Source organism: Cheilinus undulatus, linkage group 7 (assembly GCF_018320785.1).
Source record: "Cheilinus undulatus linkage group 7, ASM1832078v1, whole genome shotgun sequence".
NCBI lineage: Eukaryota > Metazoa > Chordata > Actinopteri > Labriformes > Labridae > Cheilinus > Cheilinus undulatus.
The window spans coordinates 22,316,615-22,336,876 of record NC_054871.1 but is presented as its reverse complement, the minus strand read 5'-3'; positions in this window follow the sequence as shown (position 1 = coordinate 22,336,876).

Sequence of the window (20,262 nt, the reverse complement as noted above, 5' to 3'; positions counted from 1 at the left end):
TGTGGGCCATGGTGATGTCAGCTAGACTGTCAGAGGTTCCGGCAACAAGGATTTTTTTTAACCACAGCATTTGGTTTCTCAGTTACAGATCCATAACACGAAATAACAAAGCTAAAGTCACCCATGGGACGACTCAGAAGCTCAAAGCATTTGCCTCCCAAGAGGCTGAGTCACTGTTGGCCTTGGAATTGATTTATTGGTTGACCTGTAATCACTTCTCATACTTTATAAGTAATTCAGATGCTTAGTAAGACGGCGCCTACGCCCATCAGGTTGCAAATGCACCAGAGAGCTTATTGTGGTAGAAGCACAACAATATTATGAGAAAAGTTGACAGTAACTAAACTTTTTCTTAAAAAAAAGAGACAAAACAAGAGGAGGTAAGAGCCCAAAGGTTGAACTGGATGTAATTAACCTATACTCATCCAGACAAACAGTGGTGGACAGGGGATTGGGAAAGGCGAGCTGTGCAGACTCTACTGAAGCTGCTAGTTTCTGGGCTAATTAGGACTGTGTTGTGGTGCAGTGTGAAGGGGTTCCCATGTGGGCTCCTCATCCGCTGGCTGTGTGCGCATCCAGACTGCTCATTTGCGGCGAGGTATGACAGCGTGAGACCTGAGGAGTCAGGGAGAGAACGCGCGAGATGAGAGGGAAGTGAGAAAGCTGGGATGAGAGAGAAATTAGACAGTGGGAAATCAAAGCAGGAAAGAAAGGATGGTGGAGAGTGATGTGAGGCAGACAGCCAGTGAGGTTTGAATTCAGGGGTCTGGGAAGGTTAATCTGCTTCCCTTCACAGTTGTGTCTGTCAAGTGGTGCAGCTTCAACAAATAAAACAGCTCCTTTGAGAGCCAGCTTCAGGAAAACAATAACACTTCCACTGCAGAGGTGCACCTCTTACACCTGGAAATATACTGAACCTAGAGAGAGAGTAACCACACAGCAGAATCAGGAGCACTTCTCACCCTGAAACTGTTAGTGGCTTTCAGTATTTATAGCAATGTAGTAATCAAGTAATTAGTGCCGTGGATTTCACAGTAACATGTAATTAGATGGCATGTGCCACACCTTACTAAGTGTGAGCCTGGTATGTCAAGGCATTGCATCCATAGTTAGTTGTCTTAAATGCTCTACATCTGCAAGAAATTGACAAACTGATGGTGGGAATTATACACCCAAAGATTTATGTTTTATGTTTAATGACAACAAGAAGGCATTTGTCTATCATGCTCAGGGAATCATTTAATCAGTCAAGTTATAGACCAATCCTACGGATGATTTGTGAGCACCGCCATCTTGAGCGGCCGCCATTACTGCGGTGGAACTGCAGTGTCCACTACCACCTGCTGGCTGTGACAGCAGCAGAGATGTTTGGAATAAAAACGTTACAGAACCACAAGGGAACCGTGATCCGAGGGCTATGACTTCAGTTATATTTTACAAATTAAATATATTTTACCTATGTCTAATATCTATTTCAGAAATACAGTAAACAGGTGAACTTAGGTCCAGCGTTCACGATACACTCTCATAGCTGACCAACCTCCAGAATTCCACTCATATACAACTAACAGACATAACCAACATTAAAAGCAATAACAGACACAAACACAAACACTGTGATCCAGTATCATGTCAAGACAAGAGCCACATATTTCTGTACAAAACCCGACCTGAGTTGGGTAAAAAACGAACAGAACCTTAATCTGAGCTGTCCATCCTGCCATTACAGCCTGTCTAACACAGACTACACATGACTGGAACTTGAAAATGACTGAGAAAAGTCATTATTTCATTTATTTGCATGCAAGTCAAATAGAAAACATCATATAGTGGGACTAGCTGTTCCTTGCATATGCCATTTGTTGCGTTTGACACATTAAACAACACATAGCTTCACGTTAGCTCCCATTTAGCCCTTAGCTCGATAGCCACCATTAGCAGTGTACAACAGCCAAATATCCTTCACAGAAAAAAAAAAAAACAAATCGTTATACCAAACTGCTAACCAGTAGCAGGTTAATGTCACACACCGTGCATTCCAAAGAACTTTGTTGCTTTCCTAAATGATGATTTTGATCCTCATAAGCTCATGTATTCAGCTGAAAGAAGTCAGCTTGCAACTTTTAATCCAGCTATCCTTGTTCTTGGAATAGTTAGGGAAAAAAACGTCCCCTGTTGATAGTTTAGTCCTGTCTGCTTCTTGTTTATCCCTACAGCAGCTGAAGTTACGTCCTCACTGCTGTTAGCCTGGATAGCCCCGATCATGCTAACCAGCTTCATGTATACAAGTCTGTGCTGTCTTCCTAGGCCAAAAAGATCTGTTCCTCTTGCTTGACTTGAATCCGTTTTAAATACAGTAGTTCGTGTTGATCTCATGAATATTTAATTAGCCATGTGCAGCTTACATAGATCACTAAACCTGTGCACTGAGCAGGAAGGAGTATGCTCTCACAAAAATTGTAAAAATTGTACAAAAGATTAAAAGCTGTTTAATGACATTCTATTCAATTAGTGTAATAACATAAAACTGCATGTAAGTATGTAATAGGAAAAACATAATTTTTTTAAATAGTTGCTCATTATGTTTATATCTTAAGCTTGTGACGATTTCTAAATCAGCTGTGAAATGCATATGTTGTGTACCACGTAAAATAAAGTTAAATTGAAAGCCATGGCAAAAGAAGAAACATTCACTTTACAAGTCAACTTTCATTAGACTGCATGGCTTAACTGGCGAGAATTAGAATGAAACCCTACATAAAAAGTTCTCCAAATTTATTATATTATTTACAGAGAACAATCTTAGTTAATTAAATAGACTAAAAATGTACATGTCCTCCTCCCCTAAAAGGCTGACCCAAAAATACACATTGGTGGGTGCTGACATGCTGCATATTTGGAGCCAGAGTTTGTGCAGTAGGAACAAGGACGCCCATCAGGAGTATCAAGGAAGAGCTTTCTGGAGTCTCAGGTCAGCAAAATCATGGTCCTTCATAAAATTGAGCTGTGATAACCATATATAGTTTTTTTTTTTTTTTACCTTACATAACTTCTCCTATCAAAGCAACACAAATTGTTTTAATTGATTTATGCCAAAGTATTTAGCCTTCTTCAAAATGTTAACCCCTTTTCTTGAAACAGAATAAAAATGGGTGTAAAGTGTCAAAACACTGGCAGAAAAGGAAATTGTCATAAATTGCTTTACAGTTGAAAAAAACAGGCAGATAAATAGTGATAAGGGGTTACAAGGGGCAAAAATGGGCATAAGAAGGGGTTGAAAAGGGGTTATTTGTGGGAAAAAAATTGGCAGAAATTGGCAAAAATGGGCCAAAAGTTGCAAAAACAGGCAAAGAGCTCAAAATTGATAAAAAGTAGTTTAAGACTAGCACCAATGCTTCTAATCCAACACACATACATTGACATGATCAATAAATCATAATTCAGGAGTATGTCAGGGGTCAGTGAAATCTGTGGGCAGTCGTGAGTAGGAATTGCAAATAAGAGTGATGGTATTGATGCCATGCTGTTTCTATGAACAAATTATAACTTACAGCTGAAGGCTAAGCTCCCTCAGGTAGTCTACAACAGAAAAGATTCTTGTTTCTGGATTGATACTTGTCCCATCTGTAATCCAAGCGGAAACTTCTAATGTTCAAACTGAAGTCAATGTTGAAGTGCAAGAAACTGCAGTTCCTCCATATTCACTAGAGGCTGACTTCAACAGCCCCAGAGGTCACTCAACATCAATTCAGCAATGCAGAAATAAACACTTCACAGCCTGGTTCAAAAAACTAAACTGATCTGGACTGGCTGAACAGAGTCATGGGCAGACACGTCATAGCTGTTATACCAAGAGGCCTAAAACCTCAGCTCAGGATAGGTTGGCTAAAAGTTTGTTTTTGACAGCACATACAATATTGCGACTGCCATCGTTGGACCTCAAAATTCACTTCGGAAACCAGTGATGATGCCACTGTGACTACGTCCACATTTTACACAGTCAACGCTGTTAACATGAAGGAGATGGGAATTATGACCTATTCTATAGCCAGTCAGCAGGAGGAGCTCTAAATATTTCTGGCTTTGCTAAAGGTAAGGTTAGGTTAGGAGTCAACAATAAGCAAGTAACACGCCACGAAGGCAAGGAAAAGGTTGATTTTGATAGCCAGAACCCCAAGCAGAGCCAGACCCACTAGGAAACAGCAATCTTCAGCAACGGCCTCAGGCCAGAAAAAAAGAAAAGGAAGAGGTGGAAAGAAAACAGACAGAAAGAGAGGCAGGCATACATAGAGAACAACAGCACTAACCCTACAGATAACGAAGCAAATCCAAAAATACTAAGAAGCCATAACTAAAATTCCTTAAACTAAGTTCAGGTGAAAATAGTGCTTTACTTTTTGTTTCCCATAAGCCCTTATAGGCAAAGACACGTCTTTCTATTTTTGAATTTTTACTGGATGAATTCCACTTTTCATTGAGTGCACTTACTTCATGAACTACTGTGGCTGTACAAAAGTGCAAACAAAAAAGCCCTCGAGCTAAACAGTAAACCATAAGCATGATTTTCACTCTGATGAAATGAGCATCAGTGTGTCTTTGAGGGTTATGTCAGAGAACCAAACAGGAAACTGCCCTGAATTGCTAATAATTTGAACTTTTAAGAGCTGTTGGAGGCTGTGTAGACTTTTTTATGGTGCATCCATCACAGTGTAGTCTGTAGGGGATCTATTATCCTGGTCTCTCTATGCTTCCCACACTCTGCCGGTAACAATGCACAGCAGCCCAGGTTCATATCCTCTTCTGGGCTTTGATCTTTTTTACAACCTTAAAGCAATCTCACGCACAGCACATTAAAATCTTGGTAATGTCAGCCGCACCGTGCCATCCGCAGTGAATCATGCACGACTCTCGTACACGCATATACCAACAAAGAGTAAAGATGAAGAGCCCTTCAGATTCACTTTCCTACTGAGGCAGTGAGGGTGATGTGTGGGAGCTGAATAAGAGCAGGAGGGGGAAGCTTTAATACGCTTTTCTGTTTTATGTGTATTTATGTTACAGTGACTGCTCTGCAGAGTCACATGGCTTATAACCAACATACAAAACTCTAGGAACAGTGCAATCTGAAAGCATTGTGTGCATGTGAGATTACCTCAAGGATGGTTAATAAACCATCATTTTTATCCTTTAATCTGTAACATGATGATATAACAGTATTGTTTTGTCTTGTTAAAGCAGTCTGTTCAGTAGAATAAGTGTTTACTGGATGTAACAGTGACCTTTTTGCAAGGTCATGTGACTTGTGGCCATTACGCAAAGCACCTGCAATGGTGTGCAGCACTTAAAGCTTCAAATGTTTGAGATTTTTCTCTCTTCCCTTCTGTTTTCCTCCACAGAAAATACATTTTTGTGAAGCAGAAAAGCACTTCTTAAGTTAGCACAGGGAGGAAAAAAATCAATCAATATTTCTCACACTTGAAGGATGGCAAGTGTTGGTCTATTTTCTACAGATGGCAAAAAAATGAATCTTATCTTATTGTTCCTGAAATATCTTGTGCAAAAATGCCATTTTTATATTCCAGTGTATTTTTGGCTGGTGTTGATAACCAGTTAAAATAATCTACTTAATTACAGGCTTTGTAACAAATTATAAACTAGCTTGTAACAGTAAAATGAGAGGGATAGCACCACAGGTAGATTTTATGCGTGAAGTTGGTTAAAATAACCTCCTTATTGTTATCTTTATTCTCTTTTTGACACTGCTTAAAAAATGTGAATTTACTCTTAACTGATTAAGTTGCTTCTCTTCAGTTCCAGTGGGGCTCGGCGACTGTTTCTACTCATTCATTCGTCATCACTCATTCATATCGCTCCCCTCTTACATTCTTTCTCTATTCCCACTCTTTTGATCAGCTGATTATTGGCGTTCACTCCCTTAAGTACTACAGTAAGCTACAGATTCTGCCACAACCTCATTTGACCAATCATCTTGCACCTTTAATATTTTAAATCTGTCATCCTTTCTCCTGCAGTCAGCCTGTTGTTTAAGTGTGGACACTACAAGCCTCCTCCACCCCGGTTACCTTCATTCAGTTCATCAGCATCTAGTCCAGCTTCCTCCTTCAAGCCACCTCATTGGTTTTCCGGTCCAGCTTCTCAGAAGTCTACTCCTCATCAGTTACTGCATCTCTCATCAACACCACCACCAGTGTCTAGACTCCATAGGGAGTATCCCATTACTGCTGTCTGCCTCACTATCCTTACATGAAGTCGTCACGATGATGCTGATTGGTCCAGTTATTCTCAGAACAGGATCAAGCATTTCATTCTGACAGACATGGAATCTAGCCAGTTCAACTTTGCAAGGTTAATTCATCTCTAAGATGGATGAAATCATAAAAAACCAAAAGGCAATGATATGTTGGATATGCATTTTCATCAAGTTCAGAAAGCTATAGTACATACAGTGAGGTACGACATGAGAGTTTAATTTATTTGTCTGATTGTTTTACACATTATTTTTGTGTAGTTGATTAATCAAAATTTTGACATCCCTATTTGTTAGTAATCCATAAAATCATTATATTTTCATTTATTTTGGTGAAAACAGAACAGCTTGTTTTGGACTCTTTAAGAAGCACACTATGACTCAATCTCTTCCATGGTTCTTCAGGTTCATTTTTACTGTTGGAGGTTTTACCACAGCCAGACTTGAAGCTCTTATGTTTTATATCTTATGTCCATAGTTGTAGTGACGGCTGTGGTCTGGTATGCCAGGTGGAAGGAAGTCACAGGTTTCCTTTGCTTTACTGTTTTCATTTCCATTATGTTTATTTTTGGTTGTAACTGTGCCTGTGTGACTGGCTGGGGCTCTGCCATCATGAAGTGGTGAACCCTTTCATTCCTTTCACTGTGTTTTTCTTATTTTCCCTTTTTTCCTCTTGGATTGTTTTCATGTAGCGTGGAATAAATGTGCCATTTCCTTCCTCGACCCGTGGCAAATTCAGCACAACCAGCCCTTTTTTCATTTTTTTGGAAAGATAAGAGAAACAGTTACTTGAGTTCAACACTAATTCAAACAGTGCACATGTACTATGCTGTGCTTTTATGAAGCGAAGGAAAATTAATTCTTCCCTCTGGCTCAAATATTTGATTCAAGTCCTGGATTTATTTCTTCACTTGTGTTGCAGAAATAGTCATATCCAGGGGTTTGTTTCTCAGAGGTAGTTATTTTGTTAAATTGCCTCTTCAACATGCATCCACAGTCGCTCTGTGTTTTTCATCTCTGACATGAGCTGTGTTTGCAAATAGAGATCTTCGCATGCATATTGTATGGCTATTCATGAAGGGTTTCTGGCAGCCTGGCAGCAGTTTCAGCTGCTGTGCAGTTTGTTGGTTTTATTCATGTTCACATGCGCGCCAAAAGTATACCTCTCCTGTCAAACTGTTTCTTTCTTACATGAATGCCCACAGAATCTACTGAGCCCCTGAAAAATCCAGCAAATGAACCCTCCACAGTCATGATTTATTGATGACATCAATGCAGGTGTGTTTGATTGGCGCTAGCATAAAGGCTAACAGTTACTTCATTTTTTTTTAGCTGAGGAGTGTGTCAAGCTTTCATTGGGCTCTTATGTTTAAACTTTTTATTCATATCACTTTTAGAGCCCTTTTCATCTGTTTCCTCCCATTTTTTCCACTTTTACTCCATTTTTGCATCCTTTTGCATATTTATTACACTTTTTAACTAATTTTGTTTGCACTTGTTCACCACTTGTCACCATTTTTTTTTCTGCCCATTTTGCTCCCTTTTGACTTTCTTGTCATCTTTGCTGCTATTATCCTATTTTGCCTCCTTTTTTAACCAATTTTTGCCGCTTTGTAATGAGTTTTAACCCTTTTTTAAGCCATTGTTTGCCACTCGTAACTCATTTTGCCACTTTTACACCATTTTTCGCTGCTTTTCTCCCTTTTTTCATCTTTTTGTATAATTATGCTACTTTTGAACCAATTTGCCACTTTTATCCAATTTTTGCTGCTTTTTGCACATTTATCCAATTTTTAATCCATTTTTTTCCATTCTTAACTGCTTTTCACCATTTTTTCTGCCAATTTTGCCCATTTTTGCCTTTCTTGGTCCATTGCTGCTGCTGTTAGACCATTTTGCCTCTTTCTGGTAGCAATTTCTGCCACTCTGTAACAACTTTTCACCACCATCATTTTTTTAAGCCAATGTCTGCCACTTTGAACTCATTTTGCCATTTTTTTTCACAGTTTTGCTGCCTATGCATATTTATGCTATTTTTTAAACCCATTTTTTAAACTTTTTAAATGCTTTTCAAAATTTTTTTATGAACGTTTTTTGTGACCATCCCCCCACCCCCCTTTTATCCCTAGCCCATTTTTGCTACTGTTTTCCCATTTTTGCCAATTATCAGATATTCTCAGTTAAAGTTATTTCAGTTCCTCCTTCTTAATTCTCTGGCATCCTGATGTTTGAACACATCATGTTGAGCTGAAGTCTGACATTATTTTCCAAATTCTTTAATCCATGAAGCCCATCCACATTGTTGATTTTACCAGAAAAAAAGTGATTCTGTTTTATGAAAAAGCTATTCTGTACTTAAGCATAACTTAATTAATACAATACAATTTTGTTGCTTTGATAACAATGATTATTGTTCAGTTTAAATATTATTAAATATTGATATCACAGATCAACTTCACAATAGAGCATGATTTTCCTGGCCCTCAATTTGGCTGGGTCCCAGAAAGCTATCCCCTTCATCCCCCCTTATATGTGGCTTTGCTTACACTTAAAATATATAGTTGTAGAGCTGTACTGTACATATGCAGCACACTTTCCACTTAGACTTTGGCAGCAGCTTTTTCAAACCTGTACAATAATGATAAAACTAAAAAACCTTCATATAGTCTGAGTGTTAAAATGCTATTTGTTCTCTCTGTATCCACACTCTTGATATCATCTAAACCTGATTTTAGCTGGAGCTTATGACATCGTTGTACCATCAACCCACTGACCACAGCTTTGATTGCATAGCCAAAGAGTCGCAATTTCAGGATTTCAGAGGAACTGATTGAGCGGTCTTTAAACCAGATGTTTGGAGAGTGAGTGTCCGCTCTCTTCCTGAAGGGAACCTCCTCTTATGAAAAGATTTGATATCCCAGTGTGTCGGTCACACTGCAGCAGAGCTGTGATAAAGTGTATTAGCATTTTGATAACGTGCTGTTGCCCTGAGCGGTCTCCACCTCCTCTCACTTTGGGTTTGCAGGTCGAGTTCACACGGTAGTTTGGCTTTTTATCATCAGAAACATCCCACATTTTCACAATAGGAACTCCTATCCCTGTACAGGAATATTATAGCAGACATAGTAGAGATTTAACCCTTTTAAAATAAAAAAAAACTCATGCAGAAGATGATTTCTGCAGCTAAAGTGCATACTGTAATGCATCCCCCTTACAAAGGGTGCTTTGTTCCAGTGGCTGGGGGGTCCGTGCACCCCTGAACCCCCTCTCCTTCCTCCACCACCCCCCGATGTCTATTAAGAGCCCTGATTCCCAGTTCAAATTGGTCCCCTGTTATTAATCCCAATCACCCGGAACACATCGACCACAGCGCACCACCAAAAACACATGTGCCCGGCGCCCCCCACCCCACCCTGCAGCTCAGTGCACTGATTCTAATTAATTAATTACATCCCAGGTGATTTTACTTTGAGATTGAGGGAAGAAAAATAGAAAAGGGAAAGAAAAAAAAAGACATGCCTCCCACAGGCCCCACCAAATTGGCAGCAAACGCTCCCCAGTACAGAAAAAAGTCCCAGTTCATTACTGGAGGGAGAGCCGGCTTCTTGTAGCTGCTTCCTAACTACTGCACTGCTGTCCAAGACCAAAGTACTCGCCCATTTTTTCTCTCCTGTTTGTCTGCCTGCCATCCACAAACGCCTCTGCCAAAAAAGTAAACTGGAGTTAGCCCGCAACAAATTGATAGCATATTTAAGCATTCAGGATTATATTCTTGAGGAGAATTGGTAGAGAAAAGAGGTTTAGAGCAAATCATATTTCTGGCCTGGGCTTTACTAGGTAGGCAGGGGGCTGTTTAGCATAGCATCAGCTCTGTCTTCAATAAAACAGGACTATATATTAGATACATCTCATTTATTTGAAAGTCAAAAGGGTTGCATATTCTTTCATGTCCTTCCGATTTACTCTCCTCATCCCCGTTCAAGATGCTCAGCTCTCTGAGAAAAGAAAAAAACTTTCCTCTGACGTTATCGGAATAATCTGCTGATGTGGAAATGTTTGACTCGGCACTTTTGTTTTGCAGCATGTTTAAATAATGATTTCTATCAATAATCTCAGACAGCATCTTCATCTGTACGGTTCAATTTGTGCTGGATGTGACTTTGCAGAAGTTTGCAGAGAGCTGTAGAATTAATTTGAGTTTCAGTCCAGAATGAGATATGCTCTGAGTGAAAAATACAACTAATGGAAAAAGAAGAAGCTGGTATGAACTGACTCATTTGAGTTTTACATCAAAACAACCGACGTCACATGACCGCTCCCTGCCTTAATTCAATTTAGAGAAGTGTTCCTGCCATCAAGTCACATGTTGACCTTCAATGTTAGTTTTTTTTTTCTTCAGATTATATAAAGAAACCTTAAAAAACCCAAACACTTAGAGTTTAATTAAAAGTGAGGCACTAAAATTCTTTCAACCAAACCTGTGCTTTAAAGGATGATGTGACACAAGAGTTGAAAGTGAGTCTTTAAAAAAATGGAAATTACATTTTTGGCTGTGTTTGATTAAACTGAAACAACTCTTCTCTCAGAGACTTAAACAAATATACCTTTTAAAGAGCATTCAAATATACAGCTCTTCCTGGGGTCTAACCTTGGCTCCAGATGTAAAACAAAAACTAAGTTCTAAGACTGAAACACTGAAACCTATGTCATGCATATCCTCCTCACATGCTTTCTTTTCCACAAAGTGAGCTGCTCAAAGTTTTCACCACTTTATTTGGACTTTACTTCCTTATGACTTATGGGGAAGTGCTTTCTTACTTTGTTTTGTCCTAAATATAAAGGAAATTACTCCTTCATTAATTTTAGGGCTATCGCAAATCATTGATGCAGCAGTTCATCGTCTCCCTGACCAGTGTGACTTCCAAATATAGATGGATGGATCAAACTGGTGTCAAATATGGACATTCTGGGACAATACATATATATAAAAACAACATTTGTTATTACTTGATGACTCTTTATGGTGCTTATGAATGAGGATCACATGAACAAAAGGTAAAAGTAAAGAGAATGGCAGTAAGACAATGCCGCATGGTGGTAAGAAAACGGTTAGTTTGGTTGCATTGGAGGCTTTTATTGTGACAGACTTGGCAGGAGTAGACCCTGTCCATCATCGCATAGTTTACTTAACTTTGGCATTGCAATGCTAACAGAATGAGGGATTGAACTGTTTCTGCTTGGAGAGAGACAAACACAGTCTGCTTCTTTAAATCATCCGGGACTAAAGACAAGTGAAATATTAAAACACCCTTAGAAGGTAAGATGTTTGTTTCCGCTGCATCTAGTTCAAGTAAAAAATCGAGCATTGCACCAGCAATTAACCTTCCCCTTGACCTCACGGTGAACTCTGGTCAAAGCACAACTGCCTGGCTCTGTGCCAGAGCGGCTTCAATTTACTGTTTTCTGGCCCAAATCTTTCAAGTATGATTAATGACCTGTAGGCCACTATGGCTGATAGATTTGGTAAATTTACCTCACAATAAACCAAAACATGGCATGTAGCTGGCTGTTAACTTTAAAAGAAGGCAGTGACATCAGCTAACAGCAGACTGTACTGAGATGAACTGCTCATGATTTTATATCATTATAGTGTTGTGGTAGAGGTTAATTCCCCACCAAAACCAGTTATGTCTTCTAAGATCTTCCTAAATGCATCCAATAAGACCAGGGGCCTCATTTATAAAGCTTGCTTATGCACAAAATGGGGCTTGAAAGTGGCGTACACCACTTTCCACGCAAAGGTTGTGGTTTATAAAAATAAACTTGGCGGGAGAATGTGGGCACCGGTAAGCCAACTTAGATCGTCGTGCACGAACATTTTGGAGACGGGGGAAACTTGCAGCGCAGATGGTGAGGTGGTGAATCGAAGTCAGTTTCATCTCATACGTATATATCAGACTTACAGACCCGCATAATCATAAACACCCAAGTCTGCAGTGTTATAGGCCTAGATGTGTTCTTTTAGTGAGCCATTAGGCCTACTACTGTATGCACAATGTTCATATATCATACTTTCATCTTCAAATGATATAGAGCTGTTGATAGCACTGATTGATTAGTATTAATTGTGACAAGGTGTGTAACAATTGTCTAATTGCTGGGTAAGCATATTAATATAAGCATATAACTAGTGTGGTGACACTCGTGCCTAATGCTGCACAATGGATGCTCTGGCATCCACTGATGATACATCAGGTTTCCTTACACTGTGGGTGAACAGGCCAACGTTAAAAGGCAGTTTGCAGCAATGTCCGGTTTCCCAAATGTAATCGGCGCAATTGACTGCACTCACATTGCAATAAGGGCTCCGAGTGAAAATGAATTTGTCTATGTGAACCGAAAAAAACTTGTATATAATCAATGTACAAATTATCTGTACCTCAAACATGGTTTTGACAAATTTAGTGGCACGGTGGCCTGGGTCAACACATGACTCATTCATCCTGATGCACAGCAGCGTAGGGTACGGACTGCAGGTCGCTCTGTGGCACTCACACTATTTACAGCGGTGACGACATGCTGCCACTCGCTTGTTTTTCTTTTATTAGTGATGCCACTACTGTGACCACCAAATAAAATAATTTTTCTGGCCTCCACCTCACCCACAAGCGCCTCTATAGGTCTCCATGAAATTCCTTGTCCTTGTCGTCTCTGCCATGATTGAGCGTAAAATGCCGTCGATCAGCAGGCTTATTTATATGCAAACACATTCATGAGGTACTTTGCATTGACCATTCATGGTAAAATGTGGTTGTGTAGAGGGCGGGATGTGAGATGAATCCACCTGCGCAATCTTTCAGGTGGACTGTGATTTATAAAGGGAAAAGTGCTTGCAAGTGTGCGTACATACAGTTTTATAAATCAGATTATTTTTTGTAGCACGCCATTTTCAGCTTTTGGGCGCATGTACACTTTTAGTATGGATCCTACGCAATGTTTTATAAATGAGGCCCATGATCATTAGGTTTTAGGTCATTTTGCTCTTCATTCCAAGTTAAGGGGGCATCAGACTTACAGCTTTACTCTGCTGATCATGTGTGACCTTTGGAATAGACAGTAAGAAAAGTGCCGAGGGCTGAGCATTGTAAAACTACCTGAAAGTAGAGCTAAATTGTTTTGTAGACAAGACTCTGCCAGTGTTTTTGCCTACATGTTGACAACCAAGGCCATGAAACACATCCATTCAGCAAACAGTGATAAGTGAGGGCTTTAAAATGACGATTAACCCTAGAGCTCAATTATATACAGTGTCCAGAGCATGATACTATTCCCTGAATCTCTCTAGATGGACAGGTGCCACCCATTTTTCTCACCTCTTTATGGATCTGTAAAGTGGTTCAGATGATCTGATAATCCGTTGGCAGCTTCTTATGCCCAGTCCTCTTCAGGCACCTCCTCACCTACATTTGCACCCATAGGGACTCTGGCAGGCTTTTACTGACCAGCTGAGTGCCAGGTTAGGACTGACCGGACACTGACCAAGCAGGAGGAAATGCTTCTGTAGCTGTTTTTTCAACAAGAAATAAAGAAAAGAAGGATCATAGCACAAACAGATTAGCAGACAAGCTGTTTGAAGCCAGTTAAAGAACCGGCTCTTTAACCCCCTCCTCATGCGTCTTTTGCTGGATTCTGATGAGGCCATTAGAGGTCTTAAAGTCTGTATGTGGTATCTGGCACACGAGTAAAAGCTTAGTCCATCCAGGCATGTTTAATGCTACACAGACTCCATGCTGCTAGTCGGCAGGAGTTGCCAGCTCTCCGTCTTGGCAAAGATGCTAGATTTGAAACCAATGTCAGAAGTGATGAAACACCATATGGAAATAGTATTTTGTGGTGCACTGTTATTTGCAGTGCTGTATTGATCTATAGTGGAGAGGGCAGCTCTCTGCATGACCCCAAACTACTGCAAGCTCAGAGGTCAGGGCTAACTACTGCACAGCCCTCTCAGGAGCTCATAGGGACTCGCTAATGTGCTGAAGGCCACCTCAGTGGGTGTTTGTCATCATGGCAGCTTTAACCCAGACCTTATGTTTAAAGATGGTCTGCAACTCGCTCTGCCATCCTGCTGTAACTCAAAGCAGGGCATGTTTTTATGTGAGTGCCTTCATTTAAAGGAATAGGAAAGGGCGCTAAGGTGGATTTTAAACAAAATTAGTTCTAGGACTTTATACACTCTAAAAACATGTTTGATTCAAATATTGGCAAAATGAAATCTTTAATTCAATTATGAGTAGCTGTTCAGTCAGATGCATGTTTAGACAATGCGTATAAGCACACTGAGAACACTGGCATCTATTTACTCCATAAATTAAATATATGGGTAGATTTCAGCTTGTGGCTTTCTTAGACTATTAGAAGGTTAAGGTCAATTTTTTTTTGTATTAATTGGAGCTAATGAGCAGCATTGCTGGTGGGGTTTGAATGTGTTTGCATGAGAGTTAATATTGATGCATCCTCTGCCATCAGTGTATGAATATGGGGGTTGTATTAAAGCACTGTGAGTTTTCAGAAGAATATACAAATGCACAATGCTTTTTTATAGTCTTTGGACTCCTTAAATTGATTTGCACACTTACGTTTTCCTTCCATATACATACACTGATTGGTAAAGCTGCTATGTCATGGCCACCAGAATCACTCATATACCCATCTATACACATTCAACGCAACTGACACAGCAGTGGGAGCAATTTGGGTTTAAGTCTTGCCTCCCGTGGGCCAACGGGAGATATTTTGTATTTAGATGATCCCTGGTGAGGGAATATCAAATTTTTTGACTGCTGAATCTTCATTTCATTACAAGTAAAAATAAAACTGTTGTCATGCTCACTTCTTTCACATTTTTTTTGTAATGGATAAGTTTTAATACAACTACGTTTGGGGTCTGAAATGCATGGCGTAATCGGGGTTCTTATCCAATGGTGCTTGGAAAACTATCTTGGACTCAAGGATCTGTCATAGCTGTCAGACGAATGAATGGACTAATTACTGATCACTTTGATTTAGACAGTTGTGTGTATCCATATTTAACTGCACAGGAGGTTACAGTAACTACAAAATCACGGAAAACACACTAAAAATTACATACTGTGATTACAGAAATTATTTTAAGTGGCGGTGTTGTACATAACTATTGCTTATCGGCTAATGGCTGTGTTTACAGTCACATCTATGTATATTTAGATTCCTAACCACAAAATTTTAAATTGCATCTACATTAAACAATAACGGTGAAATTGAAATTCCTGTGAAGCACGTTCTGGAAAGATTTCCATTGAGTATTAATTATCTAGACACTCAAATGTTATGAATTGATGTGAAAAATGACCTATGTACTACTCTTTCTGGAGTGTTGTATGCACACATTGGAGACTAATGGGCCCATCACCCCATTCACAGACACAGGGTGGGGAAATTGTATTCTGTTTTTCTTTATTATTGTAGCTTGATGTTAAAACACAAGCTTTCTATTCAGTTCTCAGGTAAACACAACTTAGATATCTTAACTGAAACTGCACTTTTTAGCAACAAGATGATTATGATTCAATAATAAATCATTTCACTTTAACCCACTTGTGTATTTTTGAAAGGACTACATACAGTCAAGTTTAAATGTTGCCATAAGATGCATTGGAAAAGAGTTACCTACCAAAATTTCAAGTACCTTGGCAGGTTACAGCTGTTACAAAAATAAAATTAAACAGTACAGAATTAACATGGCATTAGCAGTAGACACATGGGAGTTTTTCAGAGCAGTAAATCAAACAGCAGCTTTTATCAGGCTTATGTTTGATCAGTTTTAAGGTAAGACTCCTGTGTTACTGAGGAGATGCCTGTGTGCATCTAGTTGGTTCCCACTGTTGAGATGAGAAGCACAGCATCATTACACCCCCCACTCAATCATTGTGTATTCCACTGACAATGAAGTACTGAGCAGGATTTAAACCAAAGCATTCAGTGTATATCTCCATCACTATATGATTATGTACATACAAACACATAAACAGGATACTTAAAAACACCATCAAACTGGGATAGTCAATGCCATGTAAACACACTCAATGAGGTTGTCCTCTTCTTGTTTCCAGCACTCCACACAATGGATGAGGACACTCCAGCAAAGATGAGAACCCTACGGTCACATACTGCAGAGTTTTAAAGATCCTAACAGGCTCCACGCCTTCTTCCAAGAGTATAGTCTGCCAACAAGAAAAATACAAACATGAGAAACTCAATCAAAAAAGAGATGAAAGTAAAAGTAGTTCAGTTTGAAACACTCACTGCAGGAAAGTTGCTCCATGCAGCTCCAGAAAGAGATCAGGGTGTGCTACCAATCAGGGACAGGTGATTTGGTGGCCAGAGAAGTACAACATCACTTCAGCTGCTATAGCATGTGCCGTGATAATCATAGCCTGCTTATTGGCCAAACGTTACAGTAGGCAGTGGCGTTTGCCTGAAAGATTGACAAACTATAGGTTACGATAGTAGAAAAATGTGCAAGTATTTCGAGTGACAACAAACAGAATCTCATTATTAGTAAAATAATCTTCATAATTTAAGAAATCTGGCTCCTCCCTCGGTGGAGATCTTTATTTTCAAAAACTAAAGCAGATACGCGGCCTCGGCCTACTGCCTAATCAGTCACAGCATGTGACTGCTTGAGCTGTGGATCAATCCCTCAACCTTCCAGCTGAGAGATGATTGACTTCCTACAACCATTTCACCTGCAGTTTAGTCCTTTTACAGTTTAACATTTATGGATGTTATTTTTTATTCTCAACATAAAATAGATTTTAAAAATTTTGTTTTGAATTGTAGCTTGTGACAATTTTAGAAAGGAAGAATTTTGATTGCATTGCTCTACATTATAAAATATTAATTAAGCATGTGGAACAGAAATGTTGGGGACAAACAAAAGGATCTTTCTGAAAATATTTCTTAAAGAATGGCTAAATGTTGTGGCACACTGCATGTTTTCATTGATAACAGTGTCATTTTTAACACTGATAAAGAAGATATAAATTATATACTACATAAATGTGTCAGCAATGAGTTTACACTGACACAACTTTGTTCCCTCTCTCAATCACCGTCTGTATGTTTCATACATGTTTTTTTTTTTTTTTATGTGAGCACCCACAACTGTCCATCTCAACCATCTCTCTTTCTGAGACCAGGAAGAAAGCGATAGCAATGCCCACTCAGGGATGCTGTTTGTAGAGGCCCATCCTTTGCACATCTTGCAACCATACCATCAATGCACACAGACATGTACTGTATATACTAGAAATAATACCGCAAAGAGCTTGTGCTTATTTAAATCTTAATTTTTAAATACTTTTTCATTCTATTTTTTGCATTTAATGTTTAATTTCTGTACACTGAGAGCAAAGCTCTTGCTTGTTGTTTAAGCATACTTGATTAATAAATCCGATTCTGATTGTGATATCGGAGTTTCGCCTCAATAATGCAATTGGGGAAGAACAAACAGGCTTTCCAAAATGAGGACAGGATTTTCTAGGGTCTAAAAAAATAGAAACACATCTACTTTGGGTTGCATTTCTGAGATCATTCCTAGTAATGGCTGCTGTAAGTTAGGTCACTGAAGAATGGATGGGGTTAGGGAGTTTGTTTTGATTCAAGAGATTGCAGCTAAAGTGCAACATAAGCTGAATCTAAAGAAACATATGATACCTCAAGTTTGTAAGGTTTGTTTTAGCTGTCCACAAAATTTGACATAGGTTCAAATGCATTTTGTAAGAAAATTAATCCCAGATTGAGGCTTGGTAATGCTCAATTCTAACTAATCTTGTTTACCTAAAATTCAAAGTGGCAGACTTTGTGTTGATTCATGGATCCCTAATAATGAATGATAAAATGCAATACATGTGATATTCAAATTATGTATATTTGAATGAGAAAAAAAAGGCTAATGTTTCAACAGGGGGCGCCAACTCTGGGGGTTTTCTTGGCTGCAGATTTAATCCAACAACAGGTGGAATCTGAGACCTTGTACAGAGCAGAAACACATCATGACAGATGAGCTGCTGTAAAACTGTGTCCTCATAGAAACAGGCCACAAATAAACCAGCAGCTACTGTACTGTAAGTGTACACTGAAACTCTGGCTGCGTTCAAGATGTCAAACCTGAATCCTGCGAGACACATGAGATGAGCACAAAGAGGCGCTCGGCTGGTTCTGCTTTGTAGCAAACTCAGTCACAGAGCAGAAAAAAATGGCTTCAGCTCCTTAGTCAAAGTGAAACACACAGCGTGGAATTACAGCTAAGCATGTCATGTAATTTCTCTGTCTGTTTTATGGCAATGCTCCAAGTTCAAGGTCCTACGGGATGTTCCTGGAGGATCCCTGTCACGAGAAATGATCTCCAATAGAGGAATGTGGAACGGAATGCAGCTCTATGAGGCCCAGATTCCGGACACATATTTATTTGCTCATTCATCACTCCTGGACAACCTCTGACCTACTACCGTGTGTTTTTGCTTTCTTTCACTCCCAGGTTCTCTTTTTTTCCTCTCCATTAAGAGAAAAATAAGGCCGACTGCCTGCCAGGGATACATGTCGGGTTGCAGCAGGGGTTTGCAATTTAGCTTTTAAATGATGGCACAGATGGGTAAAAGATGCTGGATTTCTTCCAGACGCTCATACCAAAGTTTCTGTAGCTACAAAGTTTGTGAAAGTAAATAGGCATCAAGATTAACAGCTCACTGTGTGTACTGAGACGTGTGTTTGAGATGTTTTCGAGGTGGTGGGCTCTCTACTTCGGGGAGTGTCTGTTGGGACCACGCTGTGGAGAGAGGAAACAGATGTTGCTGTTACCCAATGGGAATGCATATGAAAGAGTAAGGTATATAGGAGCTTAGTGAAGGATAAATGTAAGAGTTTAATGATGAGATCTGAATCCTCTGCTGAGAAAAAGACTATTTTTAGGACTGGCTGTTTGCAAAGTTTGGAGGTAAAGTTCTTGTTAGAAGGGTAAAGGTTAGATCAGGTCGCCTGTTGATAAAGCTTTCTTTAATTCTGTGTGTATAGCAGACACTTATTTGTAGCAGACAAGAGTTCAGCTGGCTGTATGCACATTTCAAATTAGATTCATTTAATTTAGAAAGGCACTTTACAAGTGCCACCATTATTTTTGGCTGCTAAATTTATATATGTATTTCTAATCACTGTTCATTTTCTTGAGTGTTCTTTGCTGCATATTGCAACCCATTTCATGTCATCATCTATCATCATCTGACAGATCGATGATACCTTCGCAGATGCTAATTTCCTCTACGGGTTAAACTGAATCCTGAATAATTTGATAAGACTTATGTTGATAATAAATTGACACCAATTAAATAGAAACACGCTATTGCAACAGACAGTGACCGAGACTAAATAGGTTAAAGTTCCTCATCATATAGTCAGGATTTAACAGGTCATAGAGGCAGCATTATCCCTTTAAATGTGTTCTCCAGGTCAGTGGATGGTCTTAAAGGTCAGATTATTATGGTGGATGAACTCACAAACAAAAAATGTGCAAAATTAAAAGTAAACACCCTTTAACAAATAGACCATATTCCTGTAATCTAAAGGTTCACCTTTCAGACATCATCGAACTATTGTGTGAATGATGGAGCTTTATTCTTGCTATAAAGTGAAATATTACATTCATGCATAAACTAGAGGATGTTAAAATGACTAAATGTCCCTGGCAAATTGGAGAATAGAAATAAACTACAATAGAAGAAATACAGTGTTGGCACCAAAAATTTCCTGGAAGAGATCCCTAAAACCCCAAATATGGCATAATCTAATGTAATTATTGAACTTCCTGTCCTTGTAACTTTAAGAAATGTAAATATCCATTAGAGCTTCATTGCACTTTGTAAAATATATTTTCTTAAGAGAATCTGTTAATACCAATTTTT